The sequence below is a fragment of the Rattus norvegicus genome, chromosome 15 (assembly GCF_036323735.1).
Source record: "Rattus norvegicus strain BN/NHsdMcwi chromosome 15, GRCr8, whole genome shotgun sequence".
In the NCBI taxonomy this organism is placed as follows: domain Eukaryota; kingdom Metazoa; phylum Chordata; class Mammalia; order Rodentia; family Muridae; genus Rattus; species Rattus norvegicus.
This window is the reverse complement of record NC_086033.1, coordinates 22,922,065-22,943,747: the sequence shown is the minus strand read 5'-3', so window position 1 is coordinate 22,943,747 and position 21,683 is coordinate 22,922,065. Positions and strand designations below refer to the sequence as shown.

Genomic DNA, 21,683 nt, shown 5'->3' with positions numbered 1-21,683 from the left:
GGGCTGCCAGTAGCAGAGGACAGAGCAATGGCTAGGCCAGTCCAGAAGAGAGAGTGCCAACCGTCAGGTCAGTCACTCTAGTTCCAGCTTTGGTAAGAGAAGCTTCTCTATGCACAGGGCAACAGTTAACCCAGAGACCCACAGCTCCTCAGAGCGCTGAGGAGAGTGACTGTTAGGTGCTCCCTGAAGCAGCCGTCCAAATCACACTCTCTAAGACTCGGAGAGAACTTAGAGAGGGGGACAGAAAAAATGCAGGGGCACAGCCTGGCTGCAGTGCTGTGAACCGCTGTGGGCTGGACATGCGGCGGCCACTGCACTCAGGAACGCACACCAGCAGCTGCACAAGATGGGTTCCGTCAGGTAGAGAAGGGCTTGGCAATCTCCACCCTTCCTGGTGGACCCCACTGGCGATGAATGGTTGTGGTAGAGAGGGAGTCATTTTGCAAAGGGCCCTGGTTCAGTTCCCACACTTAATCACTTGTAACTCCAACTGCAGGGGATCTGACACTCCTTTCTGGCCTCCACAGGCCTTAGAGACACATGCAGTACATGGATGTACATGTAAGCAAGGCACCCACACACATAAAATAAACTTTGACCAAACAAACAAATAAACAAAAAAACCCCAACAACTCAGCAAGTCAGAAGAAAACAAAACGACCTGAAAATGGAGAGGAGCGCTTGTTGGGAAAAGGGAAGGGTTCTGAGGGCATAGGGGAAGGTGGGGGTGAGGGCGGTAGAGTGCATCGTATATATGAATGGAGTCATTTAGGAATAGTAAATAAAGTGATTTTTAATGAAGTGCTTCTCAGCCTTTTGGGTAAAATCAAGTGAAAACCAACTTTCAGCCAATTAAAAAAATGTCCAGTTATTACAAAACTGTGTTTGAAATAATATTTAACCACACGAGGACTAAGGACACAGACGTACTGCTCTTTGAGTGACCCGTGCGTTGTCTGACCAAGCCTGAGATTGGCTTGGTGGCTGAGAAGGTCAGACTCTGCCCAGAGGCTCGGAGTGGAGCATGGCAGGCAGGGGCTACTTGTCTTCCGGTCTGGCTCTCTTGCCTTCCGGTCTGGCGCTCTTCCGCAGAGACGCTGGCAGTTCCTGACAGAGGCAAGCGTGGCCTTTCTAGGTCAGCAGATAATGCTTTTTATCGATCGCGTGGAACATTTTTTCTTCAGGCTGCCCCTTCGTGTTGGCTAATGACATAAACTAATTTGAAAGCTGTTAGGGTAAGGCCTATACTTTTCTTTCTCACTCGTTTGACTTGTCATTAATCTTGTTGAAAACATACATCTCAGGGCTGAGAATGTAGTTTGGGGTTAGTACCCTTCCCCAGCAATGGATCCTCAATACCACAAAATCAAGACCAAAATGGATCTCACGTATTAATAGGATTTTCTGACTGCTTAGCAAGTCAGAGGCGCTGGAACCACTTAAATACATGGTACACGTATAAACTAATCTGAGTCTCATGTAGCCCAGGCTAGCTTCAAAATCACTACGTAATGGAGTGTTGGGATTACAGCTGTGTGCCACCACATCCGGTTTGTTCAGGGCTGGGGATTAAATGCAGAGCTCTGTGCATGCCGGGCAAGCATTCTACCGACTGAGCTACGTCCCCACCCCAAGAGACTATTAAATTATTGCCAGTGGACATTTGGTCCTACCAGCTGGCACATAAGATCCGCAAATGTGAGGCCTGGCCGGTGAAAGTAGGCTGCAGTGCCTTTTGCTCTACCTCTGGTCTGACCCCATCGGGCCCGTAGTGAGGTGCCCTATAGTGAGATACCACCCCAAGGTCTGAGCTAGCAGGGGTTTCAGCCTTGAAAACTCAGGGCGGCTTGTATCCATAAAAAACCAACACCATTGGCGTTTCTGTAGAGCCAAGGAGACACAACAAACCCACCGAATCGCTACGGTCCAGTGTGCAGTTCCCAGAGGGATACTGCTCCAAGTTCACACTTCCCCTCATCCCTCCCCGAAGCCTCCAAGAAGAGAGGCAGTTCTGCTGACCGTCCAGCTACCAGAACCTGTGATGCTCATGGACGATGTCCACGAAAGGGAGAAAGCCAATGTCATGGCAGAGGGAGCGAAGAACTTCAAGACTTTTGCCAAGCTTTCGAGCCTGTCTCTTTGGCATCGGAGCAAAACGGGTGACGGAAACTGGGAAGCTGCAGAACAAGATGTTGAAAGGAACAAGGAAGGCACTGCCGGAGTGTTGCAATGCATTTTCAGTAGAGCAGAAACAAAAAACAATACCTCCCCAAACCAAAGAACTACTTGTCTTTCAGAAGAGGAGCATTCAGTTCCTAGCGCTCACAGCACATGGACCTAACAACCCCCAGTAAATCCATCTCCAGAAAACTTCATAGTTTCCCAAGGTCAAATCACTTATGATATTCCCTGTACCTTAGATTTTTTTCTTTTTCTTTTTTCTTTTTTTTCGGCGCTGGGGACCGAACCCAGGGCCTTGTGCTTTCTAGGCAAGCGCTCTACCACTGAGCTAAATCCCCAACCCCAGATTTTTACAAATGCAGAGTAAGAGGGTGTCTTAAATGCAAACAGTAAGTCGTTTATCTACATTTAGGACAAATTTATAATTCTGGTCTCAGAGATTGTCCTCAAGTGACAGTAAATGTTGGACGCGATTGTTAAGATATTTTATCAAACTGATTGGATGAAAATAAGCCTTTGGGGCTGGAGAGCTGGCTCAGCAGTTAAGAACACTGACTGCTCTTCCAGAAGTCCTGAGTTCAAATCCCAGCAACCACATGGTGGCTCACAACCATCTGTAATGTGTCTGAAGACAGCTACAGTGTACTTATATATTAAAAAATAAATAAATCTTTAAAAAAATAAGCCTTTAAAATTTTTTTAAAGATTTGTTTCTTTACTATCGATACAGTGTTCTGATTTGGTATATGCCTGCAGGCCAGAAGAGGGCATCTCATTATAGATGATTATGACCCACCATGTGGTTGCTGGGAATTGAACTTAGGATCTCTGAAAGAGCAGCCAGTGCTCTTAACCGCTGAGCTAGCTCTCCAGCACCAAGCCTTTTTTTTCTTTTTCTTTTTTCTTTCTTTTTTTTTTGGGGGGGGGGGTCAGAGTCTCACTATGTTTTCTTGGCTGGCCTGGAACAGGCTATGTAGACTAGGCTGGTCTAGAACTCCCAGAGATCCTCCTGCCTCTGCCTCCTGAGTGTTGGGCTTAAAGATGTGAACCATCAAACTGACAAAAGCCATTTAAAAAAACTGGCTATGTAAAGAACATATGGTCTCGACATACAGTGGAACAGCCTATGACTCTAAGAAAATGGGGCTGGGGATTTAGCTCAGTGGTAGAGCGCTTACCTAGGAAGCGCAAGGCCCTGGGTTCGGTCCCCAGCTCCGAAAAAAAGAACCAAAAAAAAAAAAAAAAAAAAAAAAAAGAAAATAATGTAGCATTACCATTTGTGACAGGAATGAAATGAGATCATTCTGTTAAGTGGCTTACACAGGAAGAAACAAACAGAGTCAAGTCCCACATGATCTCACTCACTGTGGTGGTTTGAGTGAGAATGGTCTCCACAGGTTCATGTTTGTCCCCAGTGGAACTGTCTGGGAAGAATTAGAAGGCGAGCATTGGAGGAGGTGTGTCACTTGGGAGCGGGCTGTGAGGCAGTGGCTATTTCCAGTTAGCTCTCTCTGTCTCTCTGAGGATAAGGATCCGAGCTTTCAGTGCCATGCGTGCCTGCTGCCATGCTCCCTGCCAGGATAGTTGCTAGATGTCTGAGGAAGCATAAAGAGACAAAGGCAGAAAGGACTATAGTCTGACCTCAACAAATGAGGCTGTGTGGGTTAGCCACAGTGAGAGTCAGCCTCTCTCCCACAGCAAGCAGAGAGATCTGCCAGGGATACAAGATGGCTGGGACACTTTCTAGGAGCGGGTGAGGGACTTGAGAATGAGGAAGCCATTGCAGCTGTAGGGGGCTACAATTTCTGCTTCCGAAGTTGTTTGCCCAAGGAAAGATAAGACTTCTTTGATTCAACAGACACCACTGCTTTCTGGAAGTCTACTGATAGATAGTTCTGACCCTCTAGAACAATGAACACTAACTAATTAAATGCTTTCTTTTATAAGTTTCTGTCTTAGTTGGGTTTCTATTGCTGTGAACAGACACCATGATCAAGGTAACTCTTACAAAGGACAACATTTAAATTGGGGCTGGCTTACAGGTTCAGAGGTTCAGGCCATTATCATCAAGATATGATCATGGCAGCATCCAGGCAGGCATGGGGCAGAAGTTGAGAGGTCTACATCTTGTTCCAGAGGCAAACAGAAGAAGACTGGTTCTTTTAGAGGCCACTAGGTAGAGGGTCTCAAAGTCCACCCCAACAATGATACACTTCCTCCAACAAGGCCACACCTTGTTGGTGTGCCACTCCCTGGACCAAGCACATTCAAACCATCACAGTTTTCTTCGTCATGGTGCCTTATCACAGCAATTGATAAATAACTATGACACCAGTCCATGTAATCTTTTTTTTTTTTTTTGTTCTTTTTTTCGGAGCTGGGGACCGAACCCAGGGCCTTGCGCTTCCTAGGCAAGCGCTCTACCACTGAGCTAAATCCCCAACCCCCAGTCCATGTAATCTTAACCTGATCTCATAGAGGCTGAGAGTGAATAGTGGTTACCAGAAGCCAGGCAGAAGAGGGTGAGGAAGAGTTAGGGGAAGGTTGCCTTACAGGTATGAGGTGATGGTGTCATGTTTCACGTACAGGGGATAGGTTTGTTTCTCTACTGATTGAAGAATTAAAGGACAGAAAAAGTTTGAAAATCAAAGAAAGATTTTTTTTTTAAGGAGAATAGTTTTATTAGGGTTTAAAAGAAAAAATTCCAAGACAGGTAAGCTTTAAATTTTAGTAGCTGCCTGGAAGAGAGAGGAAAGAGAAGAGAAAAGAAGAGAAGAGGAGAGGAGGGGAGGGGAGGGAAGGGGAAGGGAGGGGAGGGGAGGGGAGAGAAGGAAACCGTCATGTCTCGAGTTACACCAGCATACAGGTCACAAGGTGGGGGAAGAGGGATTTAGAAGAAGAACAAAGCCAAGGTGTTAGGAAAAGCATGCTTGGAAAAGTAAAGAAACAACAGCTTTTCAGAGTAATTCATTTAAAAAAAGGGGGGGGGCTGGTTTATGAAGCAGTATGGCTCCACTTGTTGAGATTTGAGAGGGAATTCTGGGAAGCAAAAGAAAAATATCTCCTCATAGGCGCAAGCATTCCTCCTGCCTCCGTAGGATGGCTCAAGACAGTGGTTCTCAATCTTCCCAGTGCTGAGACGACTTAATACAGTTCCCCACGTTGCGGTGACCTCCAACCATCTCATTATTTCCCTGCTATGACACTGCTGCGGGGTATTCAATCACACTGTGGACCCTGGGCTTCACTGGGAAAACCTGTTTCTGGTGGCCTACAACCATCTGTAATGGAATCTGATGCCCTTTCCTGGTGTGTCTGAAGACAGCGACAGTGTACTCACATACATGAAATAAATAAATCTTTAAAAAAAAGGAAAGAAAACCATAGAGAGGGAGTTTGAAGAAAGTTGCTTTTCGAGATGGCCTGAAAGTGGGGCATTGCTGGTGGGACGTCAGCTGAGGAGGAAGGTCAGCCGGGAGTTTTCTCTGCCTCTCTGAGCTAGTAGGCTTTCACCCCGGCATCTGGCTCCCGAGTCTTCATTGGTAAAATGATTGAGATTTTGTTAAGGAAACAACAGAGCTTTAATTTTGCTATTGTTGTGGATGGCAGTGTAAACATCTGATATACAGAACATCTGTGAGAACCCAAAAGGGGGCATGGCCCACAGGTTGAGAATCGTTGGCTTAAGGCGAGCCTGCCTCCCTGGAAGTGGTCCTTGGCTGGTGTTGGCATGCATGGCCGCATGAACTTGCTTTGGGTAGCTTGGAGGGTTAGGATTCCACCCAGGCCAGAGGTTTCATGTTCTTGCCTAGAAGGAACGGGTTTCCCTTAATGGGTCTCTGTACTGTTGCAATGTCAGTGACCGTCGGATGACAACGAGGATGTCCCCAGGGCCATTGTATGACACCGGTGACTATAGATAATGATAATGTACCGCAACCTAAAAGGCTACGAAAAGCAGCCGTGAAGATTCTCTCCATCAAGGAATTACCTACCATTGGATGGGCGTGGTGGCGAATGCTATTAGTCCCAGCGCTCACAATGCAGAGAGACAAGCAGACCTCTGGGAGTTGTGGGCCAGCCTGATCGGCACAGAGTTCCAGGACAGCCAGGATGGCATAGTGAGAAGTAATAAATGTCTAAGAAGAAGAAGTAGATGCTTGAAGACACCCTGGTTTACATGGTTCAAACATTACACAATGTGTACATGTAATGGTTTACTTCTCTTTTTTTTTGTAATTAAAAATTTTCATTGTTTCCTTGTGACTTCACATCATGCACCCTATCCTACTCATCTCACTGTCCCTTCATATCTGCCCTCTGTCCTTTTAATGTTCCCCCCACCCCCAGAAGAAAACCAACCAATCAACCAACCACAAAAATCTCTCTGTGGAAGCTGCAGTGTGTCACAGTGTGTCAAGGTGTGTCACCCAATACACCCTTTTGCCCAGATAGCTTTACTTTCAAATGTTCATTGATCTGGCTCGAGGCCTCTGGCTTTTGCTGCACTATCAATACTGGATCCTCACTGGGGCTCCTCTCAGACATCCTGTTGTTACCCTGGGTCATGGAGGCCCTGTAGATTTGGATCTGTAGAAGCAGGCTTTTCACACAGTCCAGCGGTTCATAGATGTTGGGGTGGACCAACTCAGAGTCCTGGATCTGGGCCTGGGTGGTAGCTGAGTTGGGCCAGCTCTCCTGAGCCCAGGCCACCGGGACCAGCTCTCCCACTTTACCCAGGGAAGGGGCAGGGCCAGTTTCTACTCTCACCACCTCGGGGCCAGCTCATCCTTCCCCTGACACTAACTTGTCCCAGCTCTGCTGTGCAGCCCAGGAAAAGAGCAGGGACCACTCTTCCAAGTGTTGCAGCCAGTGAGGGGCGCAGATAGCTCTCCTGCACCCCTCAACCCTCCCACCCACCCTTGCTATCAGAGCCAGCTCTCCCTTGTTGCCGGGTGAGAGGCAGGGCCAGCTCTCCTGTGGCAGGTGAAGGGCAGGGACAGCTCAGCACAGTACTTGGACTCAGGTGGCAGTCTAGACTAGGGACATCTGCATAGCCATTGGTAGTAGCTTGGGCCACAGACATCAGCACAGACCCAGCTGCAGTAGGGTCACTGACCCAGCCATGGCCCTTGGTGGTGTCCCAGGCCCAGATATCACCTTGACTCCTGGTGGTTACACAGGCTCCTGGCATCTGCCTTTTTATCGCTGCCGTCACGTCTGTAGTTCCACCTCTCTCCACAGTGGGTGGCACTTGGACAGCAAGAACTGCATAGATCTACATAGTGAGACCCACTCTATAACAACAACAGCAACAACAACAACAGCAGCAGCAGGCTGGGTGGTGATGACACATGTCTTTCTTCCCAGCAGCACTTGGGAGTCAGAGGCAGGTGGATCTCTGTGTTTGAGGCCACAGAGCAAGCTCCAGGACAAGGCTACACAGAGAAACTATGTCTAAAAAAACCCCAAAAACCCAACAACAATAGTAATGATAATAATACCAATACCAACAACATGTAAAAGCAAAGTGGCTGCCCTAAGGAATACAAAAAATAAAAGTGGAACTGAAACGTGACAGAAAGTTTTGTTGTAGAGTATGAAACGCGCATAATGGTGACATAAAAACGCAGATTATTAATGGAAGGCAATAATGCAAAGGAAAAGAAGACGCTTGGATGTAGGAACAGGAAAGACAGCTGGACAGGAAAGACAGCTGGACACGGTAATCCCAATACTCACGGGGTGGTGCTGTAGGATCAGGAGTTCAAGGCCAGCCTGGGCAACATAGTAAGATCTAGTCTCATACAAGTCAAGCAAGACCCAACCAATCCACCAAGAGCAAACAAAACTTCAAAACTACCTAGGCAGAGTGACTCAGCACCCACAGTAAAGGCACTGGTTTCCCAATGACCTAGGTCAGTGTCCCGAACCCACGTGGGGAGCAGCAGAAAGAACTGACTCCACAAAGTTGTTCTAGCCTCCTTCACACAGGCACTGGGCCACACCTGCCCCTCTCCCTCCAGTCGCACACAAAGACACAGTAAACAACTTCAAAAAGACAGCACAAATAGGAAATAATCAGAAGTACAAAAAAAATGACTATAACAGGTAAAATTATGGGGGTTTAAATCTTCTAATTGTTATTTTTCTAATAACAACAACCTTCTCTTCCTCTTCTTCTCCTACTCCTTTTTCTTCTGGTTTATTTTCTTTCCTTTCCCTTTTCTTTCTTTTCTTTTCTCTTCTTTTCTTTTCTTTCTTTTCTTTTCTCTCTCTCTTCCTTCCTTTCTTCCTTCCTTCCTTTCTTTCTTTCTTTCTTTCTTTCTTTCTTTCTTTCTTTCTTTCTTTCTTTCTTTCTTTCTTCTTGTTGTTGATTTGTTTGATAGTTTGTTTTTTGAGACAGGGTTTCTTCGTGTAGCCCTAGCTGTCCTGAACTTTGTAGATCAGGCTGGCCTTGAACCCACAGAGATCTACCTGTCTCTATTTCCCTGGTGCTGGGATGATTGAAGGCATCCTCTTTGCCTAGCCAATAACAACTGCCAATCAGGGGCCAGAGAGGTGGCTCAGCTGGTATGAGCACCTACCACCAAACCCGATAAACAGAGTTCAATTCCCTGAGTCCACATAGAAGCACCAGACCCAGTGTGTATAGGCTGTCCCCCTACCCTCTCATTATTAAAATATGATAAGCTTGTTTATCAATCACAAATAAAACTCCTATTTAATGACTAGGAGAGGAAATGTCCTATCCGGAGGGATTTAAGCAGTACTGGTTTGCTTTCCTTTTAAATCAGATGTGGAAAGGACAAAGGGAGTTTAAAATGAAGAATATTTACACTTAAAACATGGAAAATTTATATACTGTTTGCTAAGTGTCTTGGCAATAACCCGACAGGGAGAGAAAGAAAATGTCAGGGTAGACCCCTGTGCAGGGAAGTCAGAATATTTCCTGGGTCCTCCGTGACTGTTAACAAATGATTTTGAGGGTTCACAGAGTGACTGTATCTTTTCCTTAGGATAGAAGACCCCGGAAACGCAGCTGAACATCTGCGTATTTACATGCTGCACACTGTGACCTCGAGGCTTCCGAGGGTGGGCGTCGGCTCAGGAAAGGCTCTTTGCTTAGCGTTATAAAATCCCAGAAGAAAGACGGTGTACAAACATAACATTTGCTCATTTCCCTTAAGCAGGTATAATACTAATATTTATGGAAGCTCACAAAGAGACACTTGATGGAGAAGCCTGAATCGGTTCAAATGCGCGTTGCTGGGAAACTCTGTCGGAAGGCAAACAGCTGCATTGATTTCCAGGATACGGGGACTCTAAGTAAGTGTCCGGGCAGGTGCAGCGCACACACAGCAGGTAGCCGTCTGTTGTCTAGAAATAGCCGAGAGGCCTTCTGCTAGATAGAAGCTGATAGAAGGCAGAGGAGGAGAGTAGGAGGCCTTTGTTCTAGGCATCCCAGCAGCCATCGCTCAGGGACACTCACAGACCCTCTCTGTTTATAATTGTTCTTATTTTCCAAATAGCTTTTTCTTTTCTTCCAGTGGCAATATTGCATAGCAGAGAGATGAAGCATTCTTCCAAGGCCACAGAGTGAGGACATCTTGGAATTCTAGTCTGCCGGGCTTCTTCAGCCTTTCCCTCAGCCCTGGTCTCTTCACCAGCTGCCAAATGGTCATAATTATGTGGTCAGAGGAAAAAAACAATTTTTTTTTTTTTTAGTACTGGAGATTGAATTCAGTGATTCATTCCCATCCTTGAACTAAGGTACATCCTCAGCCAAAAGAAAATCTTTTAAAAATGAAATAAAATATGAGAAAATTCGGTCTTAGTTAGGGTTTCATTGCTGTGAAGAGACACCATGACCATGGCAACCCCTATAAGGGACAACATTTAACTGGGGCTGGCTTACAGGTTCAGAGGTCCAGTCCATACTCATACAGGCAGGAGCCTGGCAGCATCTAGGAAGACATGGTCATGGAGGAACTAAGAATCCTACACCTGTTCTGACGGCAAACAGAAGACTGACTTCTCAGGCAGCTAGGAGGAGGGTCTTAAAGTCCACACCCACAGGGACACACTTCCTCCAACAAGGCCACACCCACTCCAACAAGGCCACACCCACTCCAACAAGGCCACACCCACTCCAACAAGGCCACACCCACTCCAACAAGGCCACACCTCCTAATAGTGCCTCTCCTTGGGCCAAGTATATTCAAACCACCACAGATTCTCTTTGGGCAGAAAAGTTGATCATGACTTTGAATTCAGTTTGTGGGAATCAGATGTATGTTTGCCAGGAAGAATGTTTTCTGGAGTTTCCCTGATACATTCTATAGGAAACATTTATGGTTCCAAACTAGGTTTCAAATGTGCTCAGGGCATATTTTCAGTACATGTTCTTTCGTCTTGGTTTTGTTGTTTTTGATTTTTGAAACAGGGTTTCTCTGTGTAGCTCTGGTTGTCCTGGAACTCAACCAGCAGACCAGGATGGCCTTGAACTCACAGAGATCCGCCTGCCTGTGCCTCGTGAGTGCTGAGATTAAGGGTGTGCACCACCACCACCCTCTTGACACTGGGTAAAAGGAGTACGTTTGAAGACTCCTAAGATGGGAACAGGTGCACATCACTTGTTAACTGTGTGACCTGAAGGGATCTCCTCAGTCTGGTTGGGCTTCATCTTTGTGTAAGGGTTACAACACCCAGGTTTCAGATATGTCTGAGAGATCTGAATTTCCACAATCTTGCATTAAGAGCCACACTATTTTTTTCTGAATCAAGTTTAGCCTAACCCCAATCCCTATTAGTCAAGTTTGTTTTGCAAGGACAATATTGGAATGGGGAGGGGTGGATGAGAGAGAGAGAGAGAGGAGAGGGGGGGGAGGGAGAGGGAGAGAGAGGGGAAAGGGAGAGAGAGAGGGAGAAGGGGGAGGGGAAGGGGGAGGAAGAGAAGAGAAGAGAGAGAGAGAGAGAGAGAGAGAGGAGAGGGGGGGAAGGGAGAGGGAGAGAGAGGGGAAAGGGAGAGAGAGAGGGAGAAGGGGGAGGGGAAGGGGGAGGAAGAGAAGAGAAGAGCAGAGAGAGAGAGAGAGAGAGAGAGAGAGAGAGAGAGAGGAGAGGGGGGGAAGGGAGAGGGAGAGAGAGGGGAAAGGGAGAGAGAGAGGGAGAAGGGGGAGGGGAAGGGGGAGGAAGAGAAGAGAAGAGCAGCGAGAGAGAGCGAGAGAGAGAGAGAGAGAGAGAGAGAGAGAGAGAGGAGAGGGGGGGAGGGAGAGGGAGGGGAAGGGGAGAGAGAGAGGGAAAAGAAGGGAGGAGAGAAAGAGAGGGAGAAGGGGGAGGGGAAGGGGGAGGAAGAGAAGAGAAGAGCAGCGAGCGAGCGAGCGAGAGAGAGAGAGAGAGAGAGAGAGAGAGGTCTTTGTTGCAGTGTTGCAGTCCATCTGTTTGTCATTGAGATGCTCTATGACCCAGATAGCCAGTTCCCTCAAGGCAACCACTTCCATGTGCACTGTGAACTAACGTCTTACTCTTATACACCGAGTGATTCTGTGACCCAGAGAAACTGTTACTTGGCAACACACCAGGATTTCAGAGAGAAGGAGGGAATGAAAGGGTAGAGACAGAAAAGATAAAGAATTTTAATGTTGGGCTGGAGAGATGGCTCAGCGGCTAAGAGCACTGACTGCTCTTCCAGAGGTCATGAGTTCGAATCCCAGCAACTACATGGTGGCTCACAACCATCTGTAACGAGATCTGATGCTCTCTTCTGGTGTGTCTGAAGACAGTGTCAGTGTACTCGTCATATATAAAATGAATAAATAAAATCTTTAAAAAAAGAATTTTAATGTTTTATTCTTTGATAATTTTATACACAAACACAATTCATTTTCACCCCTATTACCCTCCCTTAGCACCCTGTCTTTCCTGCTGAAAACTTTTTCCTAACAAGCCCCCTATTATTTTGATACTCCCCTTCCCCCACTTTGGTGTTTTGAATAAAATGCCCCCTCCCTAGGACCATAGGGGGTAGCCCTATTTGGAGGTGTGGTCTTGTTGGAGGAAGTGAGTCACTGGGGATGGGCTTTGAAGTCTCAGAAGCTCAAGTCAGGCCTAGCAGCTGGCTTGACTCTTCCTCCTGCCTGCAGATCCAGATGTAAAGCTCTCAGCTCCTTCTCAGCTGCATCTGCCTGGGTGCCGACACACTTCCCACCATGTTGACAGTGGACTGAGCCTCTGAACTGTGAGCCAGCCCCAGTTCAATGTTGTCCTTTATAAGAGTTGCCGAGGTCATGGTGTCTCTTCACAGCAATAAAACCATAACGAAGACGCCCATTGGGTTTAATTGTGGTTGCTTGAATGATCATGAGTTGGCAGTTATTCATTGGAGCAGGGACAGACGACTTGTCAGTGGCTACACTGCTGAAGAAAATGACACATGGTGATGGGCGGACTGAAAGTCTCGTATAAAAAAGCCACATTTGCAGTGAGTTTGTGAGATGACCAGGACATTGTTTCACTCCTCCCCAGCCTCTGGCTCTTAAGTCCTCCTCTCCCTCTCTCTTGATATTCCCTTGGAGTCTTCGAGGGGGTGATGATAGATGTCTTATTAAGGGCCAACCCTCACCATCATTGTCCCTGCACCTCAGGAGAGGCAAGTCTACCGTTGCCTCTCTTCAGATATTACACACCTTGCAGTCAAGCCCCAATCCTTACTGGGGTTTTAAAGTTAAACTCCATTCTTGTTGAGTCTGCATTCATACATCTTTTTATAAAGTATATTGATTTATTGGTAGATTTTTTCAACTTCTTATTGATTCTTGTGAGTTTCACATCAAGCTGCCCAATCCCACTAATCTCCCTGTCCCCGCATCTCTCTGTCCTTGCAAACTCCCTGAACAATAGAATAAAAACAAGACAAAACAAACGAGTAAACAGAACCAAAGCATGGAAAACATCTCACCGTGGAAGCTGTATTGTGTCACAGTATGTCCCACAGTGTACCCCTCTGTCCACACTTCTCCTTTTTTAAAAAAATAAGTATTTTAAATTATATGTATAAGTGTATGTCTGTGTTTGGATATGTGCATGAGGGTGCGTGAACCCATGGAGGCCAGAGGAATTGGATCCCAGTGGAGCCGAAGTAACAGGTGCTTGTGAGTGACCGTCTAACAAGGGTTTTGGGAATTGAATTTTATTTCTCTGTAAGGTGAGCACTTTTAACTGCTGGGCTCTCTCTCCAGCCTTGTGTTTTATTTCTTCCAATACAATTAATATTGTATATGTCATGGGAGTGTAAAACCTGACTCTGACACTTAGAAGCCACAAGAAGAGGCTTCGTGCTCCGTTGAGTTGGAGAGTTAAGGAGGGACATGAGTTTGCTTGTGTGCCAGTCATTCACCTCTGTGACAAAACATGAGAGGCACCCTAATGGAGAAGGCTTCCTCCCAGCTTCTGGTTCCAGGGGTAAGGCCCACCATGGCGGGGGAGACACAGAGCCGATGGCTCTTCCAAAGCAGATGTACAAGGCAACATGCTCACGTCCCAGTGGGTTTAGAAGCAGACTGTCCTGCTGGAACCAGAGGGTACCTTGCTCTACACGGGAGCCAAAGCTGCCTCTGTGCAGGAGCTACATAGGGAGTGTGTGTGTGTGTGTATGTATATGCATGTGTGTGTACATGTGTGTATATATATGTGTGCATGTGTGTGTATATGTGTATGTGTGTATATATGTGTGTGTATGTATGTATATGTGTATATATATGTGTGTATATATGTGTGTATATGTATGTATATGTGTGTACATATGTGTGTTTATGTGTGTATGTGTATGTATGTGTATATATGTGTGTGTATATGTGTATGTATATGTGTGTATATATGTGTGTATATGTGTATGTATATGTGTGTATATATGTGTGTATATGTGTATGTATATGTGTGTATATATGTGTGTATATGTGTATGTATATATGTATATATGTATATATGTGTGTTTATGTGTGTATGTGTATGTATATATGTGTATATATGTGTGTATGTGTATATGTGTATGTATATGTGTATATGTGTGTATGTGTGTGTATGTATATGTGTGTATATATGTGTGTATGTGTATATGTGTATGTATATGTGTGTATATATGTGTGTATGTGTATATGTGTATGTATATGTGTATGTGTATGTATACGTGTGTATATATGTGTGTTTATGTGTGTATGTATGTGTGTATCTGTGTGTATGTATGTGTGTGTATGTATATGTGTGTATATATGTGTGTATGTGTATATGTGTATGTATATGTGTGTATATATGTGTGTATGTGTATATGTGTATGTATATGTGTATGTGTATGTATACGTGTGTATATATGTGTGTTTATGTGTGTATGTATGTGTGTATCTGTGTGTATGTATGTGTGTGTATGTATATGTGTATATATGTGTGTGTTTATGTGTGTATGTATTTGTACATGTGTGTATATATGTGTGTGTACGTGTGTGTATGTATACGTGTGTGTGTGTATATATATATGTATATATATATATATATGTGTGTGTGTGTGTGTGTAGTGGGAGCTGTAGGAAGTGAAGCTGAAGGGAAAACGGCTCAGAAGCAGGTAGTATGAGGCTGTGTACCTCCCAGCCACATACCTATGCAAGGCCCGCAAGCCACATGTTCAGCTCTCAACACAGCTGACAGAGATCACATTGGTGGGCCACCAGCACAATCAGTCCTGGCATCACCTCAACTTAGATTCAGTATCTTTTCAGGACGGCCTCGTAACAGAGACGGTAAGTGCTCAGTGAGGGGCAAGCAGTGTGTGTGTGTGTGTGTGTGTGTAGCACCCAGATGTTGTAGGTGGCCAACACTCTGTCCCCTGCCCCTGGTTGCAGTACGGAATAGCTACAGCAAGCCAGGCCACCTCCCGAGCTGGGCCACTGAAATCCTGGTTGCAAGACACAGGTTCAGGGTTCTCCTTCCCAAGATTCCCTTCAGGGAGCCAGAAATAACTATCATTTCAGAAATAAAATACTTCGTCTTTTTTTAGGATTCTTTTTGAAAAATTGAATTAGGTATTCGAGCAGTCCTGCCCATTCCAGGAACAAGATGGCTATAAACAAATCACATATCACACTGGCATAGATTAGCATATTCATTAGACTTAGAAAAACCGTATGCACTGTGTAGTCAGAGCCCAGAGAGACTGTTGGGGCCTTGGGTCGATACGCTCTCGGTCAGGAGTCTCTTTATGGGTTAAACTTTTCCACAGATATGAAAGGGCAGAACTCTCAAAGAGCCAAGAGAGACTTGAAGAGGCTTTGGGATTTTAAAATAACACAGCAGGGGAAGAAAGGCCCATTTGAGTTAACACAGCATTCTGCTTTGATGAGAGACACATCTTTGGTAAGCGAAATATCATTTTGGGATGAAAACCTACAGGGATCCCCAGGCTGGGCCAGGCTGGGGCCTTAGCCCCATGTGTATGCTCATAAGACTTCTCTGTGGCGTGAGTGGTTTCTTGATTTTAAATAGAATTTACAAGCTTTGGTATAGAGTCTCACTCAGAGTGTTTCTCTACAATGTGAGTTGCTTTGTGAATTGAAAGGGGTTGGGGAAAGGAACTGCTAGCCTCCATGTGCTCTCAAGTCCAGGGTGATACATGAACCTCTTACCAGTCTGCAGACATTCATATCCGTTTGTCTCCAGAGAGGGTTATATCATGATCTCAGAGGTCCCATGAGGTCTTTATCTACTGTGCATTCGTAGGATGACGCTTGATACAGCGGGGGCAGCTGAAGGCTCTTCCACAGTTTCCATTTATAGGGCTTTTCTCTGGTGTGAGTTTTCATGTTCTGAGGGAACCGGACCATCTGAAGGCCTTATCACATTTTTCTTTTTACATTCATTCTATTACATCATTGAATTCCCGATACTTACACGGTACACACTTACAGACTGAAGATGTGATTCATAAGGGCTACTTCTCCACAGACATGGCAGTCATGAAATTAATTCCAGGGTGAAATTTCTCGTTCATAACAAAGTCATTACGCTGTCCTTACTACCTGCACAGTGAAGGAGAGGGCAGAACCATCATGGACTCAGTAAGTGTTCTATGTTTCTCTTTCTGCTCAGTAGTCTTGAGCTTGGTCTGGTGGTCTCCTGAACACAGGAAGGCTAATGCACTGCTGTCCAGATAAAGGCTAATGTAATGGGATTTACCCACTGAGTGTTATTTCTTTAAAGACCTTCACCAGAAGTACTATATTGCCAGTGTGTGAGTATCGGGCGTAGGTCTGCGGGGATTGAAAGAAAACACGTACACGGGTCACCCGCTTTCAGAGCGTGCCACCAAGGCTTTACTGAGATCTCCTTATATACCCGAGGCAAAAGCCATGGAAAACAAGGCAGGTGGAAATCCCCAACCAGGAAAACAGGAAAAGTCTGTGTGGTGGAAAGTCCCGGGCCCAATCAGGGGCATAAACGACAACCAGCTGGAAGGCTCAAAATCCCAGCCCCAAATCAGGGGCTAAGAGCAGCTGCCAAGAGTATAAACAACTTCTTGCTATAGCAGGCTAAAAGGCTCAGTGAGGGGGAAGGGAAACACCAAGGTAGGGCCCAACACCGTCTGGCAACAGTAATAACTTGTTGGATAAACCATGCACACTGCCATCTTAACTGTCAGGAATGTGAAAAATGTGTGCTTTGTTACTGTTGGTGGTGTCTGTTTTCTCAGTCAAGTCTAGGAACAAGACTTCTTTAAGCAAAACTGGAGATCTTTTAGTTTAAAAAAGCAAAACAAAACAAAAACCACAGGTGTAAAAATATGGGATTGGGCATCTAGCACTGCCTCCCATAGAGCAGGGCTCCAGTTGGTTCACAGCTTGGTCTCCTTGCTCTGCATTCCCTAATGAGACGCAGCTAGGTTGGCCACTGAGCTGCTTTTCTACAGAAGCTATTGACTTATCACAGATTTCTATGGGTCTTCCGTGGTTCACCCAGTAATAAAGATATTTTCAATGTATAGAAGTTTCTTCCTCTGATGATTCAACAAGTTAGTGGGATCTAGGGGAAAAAATGTATTAAATTTACTTCAGATCCATCAGCTGTCATGAGTGGTGCCAAAAAATAGTTAGCAGAAGCCAAACATTTGAACAGCTTTAAACAAGGCATCAGATAGACTGCAATTATATTCAAGGAAGAACTGCTTGATGTGTGACATTAAAATGCAGTTCCCCAGGCAACTGGGGGAAGATTCATTCAACAGCAAGAGAGCTTCCAAGAACCGCTAAAAATTCTGCAGCACCTTTTCATTTATTTTTTTCCCCATTGACAGTTAAATTACCGCTTGAAAGCATTTGTTGACTAGAAAACAAATCTTCCATTCTGGGTAAACCAGAACTTCTCCACAAACAGCCACTGTCTAATTGACAGATCAGGAGGAAGCCAGAGGGAATATACAGATTGGATGTGTATGGACTCACTGTCAGATGGTGGTCACAGATAGGTATCCATCCATCTGCGATGTCCAAGTACCTCCCCTGGAACAAGCAATGCTTTGGAGTATGGCTCCTCTTCTCTGGTGATTGGCCTTTAGCCTTCTGATTCAGTATGGAGTCCATGAGTCTTCCCTTCCATTAACTGAGTGTCTTCATTTTCTCTCGATTTCTTCCCCAAAGTCGCTCCATTCCTTTTCGAAAGAGAAGATGGCTTCAGTTGAATTCCTCCCATATCGGCGGATCCCCAGCGTTTTAGGATACTGTTGACTCCACGGTCATGCTTCTAGTGTGTCAGGGTTGAAATAAGGACACCTACCCTGTGTGTTTACCTTAGGATTTGTATTGCTGTGATGAAACACCATGAAATCCACGGGGGTGGGGGTGGAGGGGAGGGAGGAAAGGGTTGATTTCACCTCACAGCTTGTAGCCCATCATCCACATTGAGGGAAGTCAAGGAAGGATCATGGAGGCAGGAACCGAAACGGAGACCATGGAGAGATGCTGCATATTGGTTTACTCCTCGTGACTTGCTCAACCTGTTCTCTCATAGAACTCAGAACCACTTGCCAGGGGTAGCACTACCCTTAAGGGCTCTCATACATTAATCCTTAATCAAGAAAAGGCAGCACAGGCCAATCCGATGGGACATTTTCTCCATTGAGTTTCCTCTTCCCCAAATGACTCTAGTTTGTGTTGAATTGACATAAAACTAGCCAAAACAGGACCTTTCCACCAAGACCCAGACCCTCCCCAAGAGCTTAACTTTCAAACATAGGACCTTTATCAAGTTTATCTCAAGACATTTCTAATCAGTGTTACTAAATATCTAAGGCCACTTCACCTGCTGCCCTTGGCAAGTGACTAGGCTGTCTCCCTAGTCTGGTCAGTCTTTGACACCAAGCACCTCTATTGTCTACCTCCTTTTATGACACATGCCCTAGAAACAATAGGATTAAAGAAGGTCCTCGGACTTTTGGAAGGAAGAAATTGCTAGACTGGGTACTGCTACTGGACCTCTAATTGGGGTAGAAATATGGTGTCATGACAATTCCTATTCGTAAATGCTTACAGGTTGGTGCTGAGTTGTCTCTGCTAATGAGTTCTGTAGGACACACCTTTCTCATTTAGTCTATGCCTCCCTTTTCTCCCATCACTACTTAAAACCAGCCCTGCCGATGGTTTACATTCTGCTACTAAACTGTTTACGTAATACTGGTGATTTCCACTCTTCCTTCTTTGCATCGCCTTCGGGCGCTGGCAGAACGGCACTGCTGTTACCAAACGGTGCTTTGCCTGTGTATGTGACAGAATGTTGTAGAAGTAGAATTCTTTTTTTTTTTTTTTTTTTTTTTCCGGAGCTGGGGACCGAACCCAGGGCCTTGCGGTTGCTAGGCAAGCGCTCTACCACTGAGCTAAATCCCCAACCCCTAGAAGTAGAATTCTTATGAGGGTAGAGCTGACCATGCTCAAACAGCTATTGGTAGGTCAGCCTGTCTCCCAAGGTAGCCCGTCTTGATGAATCTGAGGAAGAAGAAACGGCAGGCTTGTACATAGCCCCAGCAGTTGTACTCTCCAAGCCTCCTATAAAAACTCCAAGTGTCGGGGTTGGGGATTTAGCTCAGTGGTAGAGCGCTTGCCTAGGAAGCGCAAGGCCCTGGGTTCGGTCCCCAGCTCCGAAAAAAAGAACCAAAAAAAAAAAAAAAAAAAAAAACTCCAAGTGTCCCCCACCCCTTTTACAGATACATCTTCCCTGTGGGAGAGTGTCTGTCCTTCACTGTTTGAAACGAATTGTCCAGTCTGTTGATATCAGTCTCCAGCGTCTTTTCTGCCTCCCGTGTCTTTAAGTTGCTTGGGAAATCTAACCGTATGCCAACCATTGAAATGCCCAATTTTGGAGAGTTTATACAGGAGGTGTTGAATATGAATGGCTGGAGCCTCAGGCCTCAAATCCTCCTCCCTGAGGATAAGGGTGCCCATTGGACTGAGTTGTGGGGTATGGTAGGAGGTTAGTATGCCTGAAATGACTGGTGCTCCCCGTACAAATCAAACTGCATAGTTCTTCATAGAATTCATGCTCAGAAAGAGTGGCATCAGTGTTCTTGGTTGAGGGGCCATCCCCGGCCATGGGCAGGTGACATATTGGTGGTTTTAACCACTCTGAACTTCTTCTAAGCTCCTGAAAAATCTACTCTGTCGTCTGGAGCTTATTCACCACACGTCTCATACATCGGACTTTGCGCTGATCTGAGAAAATACTGGAGAGAACAAGGGAAGGGGGGGAAGACTGATTTTGTTCATGCTCTTGGGCGGTTCAGTCTGTGAATGAAAGTACCTGGTAAGAACTGCCCCTTATGCTGAGACTTCTGCGAGGCTGACTCAGGGGAACTTGTTCCAAGTCCACAGCCAGTTATCCTGTGCCATCTACTTATCCCTCTTTTTTTTTTTTTTTTTTTTTTTAGTTTTTTCCGGAGCTGGGGATCGAACCCAGGGCCTTGAGCCTGCTAGGCAAGCGCTCTACCGCTGAGCTAAATCCCCAACCCTTACTTATCCCTCTTAATAGACATTTATTACCCTTCTTTATCTTGACTTCTCTGCAGTGTTCGACAACATTAGTTTCTCACCAACCCAAGAAATAAGAATGCAGTCAGATAGCATGTGTGGGGGATGGGCAAGCCCCCCAACTTACCAAAACCTGCCCATTCAGTGCATCCATCAAAGGATTTTAAAAATGGGTTGACTTATGACCTTCTTTATTGAGTTTCTATTAAAACTTCATGAGGGGGGCTGGGGAGATTGGATGCTCTTCCCAAGGTCCTGAGTTCATTTCCCAGCAACTACGTGGTGGCTCACAACCATCTGTAATGGGGTCTGATGCCCTCTTTTGGTGTGTCTGAAGACAGCGACATACATAAAATAAATAAAATAAATAAATCTTAAAAGGAAGCTTCATGAGATTACTACTTCATTAAATCATGGTATTTGGGGAATACCTAAATCTGTGTTCTCAGGCCATGGTCATTCATTTTCGGCTCTGGAATAGATCTTCTCTTGTTCGTTGGAAGCAAGAGCTGTTTCTGTGGCGGACAAGTCCATTACTTCTCCAGGCACCTGAGAGTGTGTGGCACGTGGCAATCTTCACTTCGTGGCTGTCAGGAAACAGAGGAAGAGAGAGACAAAGAAGCTCCTGGAACAAGGCATTGTGGGATGAAAGACGACCCCAGTGACCTGCTTCCTCTCAGCCCCAGTGACCTGCTTCCTCTCAATACAGCGCCACCAGCGGGGGACTGAACATTCAGTACATGAGCCAGTGAGGCTATTTTGTATTCGAACCATAGCACAGACACTCTCCTTAGAAAGGCTAGGGTACTGCTTAACTACCTGGCCTGTGAAAGCAAGAGAAACCAGAGGTTTACTCAGGCTTCCCCTACCCACACCCCAGGCCTTTGATGCCTTATTTGACATCACATAGCACAAATCCCGAGACTCTGTGCTGAGAATTGGTGACATCAGGGGCATCAAAACAGAAATGTCATTAGGAGCTCTCTGTAAGGAATCAGCTATTAGTTAATGTTTACGTTTGTTTTTAAAAAGAAGGAACAAGGGGTTGGGGATTTAGCTCAGTGGTAGAGCACTTGCCTAGCAAGCACAAGGCCCTGGGTTTGGTCCCCAGCTCTGAAAAAAAGAAAAGAAAAAAAAAAAAAAGAAGGAACAAGATTATTAACCCTAAAACATTCTTTTTTATTTTTATTATTATTGCAAGCATATCTATTTCCTTCACTTAAACAGCATACACTTAAAGCCCCAGGACTGAGAAGTCTCTCGGTGTTTGGTAAGATGTTTGCTGTGCAACCACGAGGACATGAGTTCAGATCCCCAGGAGCCATAAACAAAGCCAAGTGTGGGAGTACATAGCTGTAATCCCAGAATCGAGGGAGTGGAGACAGGAGGATTGTTAGAATTCACTGGTCAGCCAGATTAGTCAGATCTGCAAGCCCCTAGGTTCAG

General features: G+C 45.6%; 1 long non-coding RNA gene across 1 annotated transcript; it reads left to right on the top strand.

Moving 5' to 3' along the window:
- The first annotated feature begins 1,054 nt into the window (after window positions 1-1,054).
- Window positions 1,055-10,011, top strand: LOC102548428 (uncharacterized). The gene is made up of 3 exons (XR_359879.4): window positions 1,055-1,235; window positions 9,375-9,510; window positions 9,732-10,011. It is a non-coding gene; the product is annotated as an uncharacterized LOC102548428 (long non-coding RNA).
- Window positions 10,012-21,683: the final 11,672 nt, after the last annotated feature.